This window comes from Gavialis gangeticus, unplaced genomic scaffold, assembly GCF_001723915.1.
Source record: "Gavialis gangeticus isolate Ggan-Ray unplaced genomic scaffold, GavGan_comp1, whole genome shotgun sequence".
Taxonomy (NCBI): Eukaryota; Metazoa; Chordata; order Crocodylia; family Gavialidae; genus Gavialis; species Gavialis gangeticus.
The window spans coordinates 10,548,172-10,549,347 of NW_017729012.1; positions in this window are offsets into that span (position 1 = coordinate 10,548,172).

Consider the following 1,176-nt stretch of genomic DNA (forward strand, 5'->3'; position numbering starts at 1 on the left):
CCCCCCAGCCAAGTCCTGGTCCCTGGCCAAGCCGCAGCTGGCCCAGTCTCGGCTTGGCCCAGGGGCCTGCTCCGTGCCCGCCTGTGCCGCCAGCGGTGCCGCCCACAGATGCACGGGTGAGAGCGGAGCTGATGCTGGGAGCAGTGCCTCCCGCGCTGGCGCATTAACTAAACGCTCTCTGCTGCGGCTGCTCGCTTTAATTACTCTAATGAAAAGGGCTCTAATTAAGGAAAACACCCCTGGTGCCACTGGCACCCCCCGCCTGCGGGTTGTGACGGCAGGGGGTCCTCGCCAGGCCGTGTCAGGGCACAGGGTGGCACAGGGCCTGCGGCTCCAGGAAACCAGGAACAGGCACTAGGATTCGGTGTCGATCCAGTCACTCCATTTACACCGGGGTGGAGCCTACACCCAAGTGAGGCCCAGGGACTCAGGGGCCCTGCCCTGCTGCTCAGCCCTGGCCCTGGCACCCGGCAGGCATCCCGGTGCCCTTGTCCACCCAGTGCCCTGTGGGCAGCGGACGAGAGGCTGCCGCCCCACCGCAGTGGAGCCAAACCCGCACCCCCGGGCCAGGGCCTCTGCGACCTGGTGCCACGATGGAGACCAGTGACTGCACCGGGGCAGGGACCAGCCGCTCCCCCGGGGCTGAGGGGGAGGGAGCCGGGCGAGAGGCCAGGGCAGGAGCCAACAGGCCGCAGAGCACCGGCAGCGTCGGGCGGCGCTTATTAGACCGTCCATCACGAGAGGGTCGCAGCCAGGGGCACGGAGGAGGCAGGGAGCCGACTCTGGGGCTTCTGCGGTGCGGGGGTCTGCTGGGGGCCCCTAGGGGCATGCCCGTGCCCCCTGCTACCCGGGTCCCTCCCCACACGCCGGACGCACTCCGCTTTTCCTGCAGTGCTGCAAATGCCAGCCTTGGCCGAGGCGGCTGCGGGCACCACCGGCTTCCCAGAGGGCACCAGCGGGCCCGGGTGCAGCAGGCACAGCCTGGAGGACAGGTCATCCCCGGATCGACACCGCGGCGGGACGTGTGCCGTGCGCCCGGCGCCCGCTGGCCAGCAATAGGCTCTGCTCTGCCTCCAGCCAGCCGGAGAGGCTGTGACCAGCGGGCCCCAGGACACCCCCGCCCCGCCCCGCTGCGCCAGCTCCGGCTGCTCCGCCCTCCGCTCTGCGCGCCCTGTC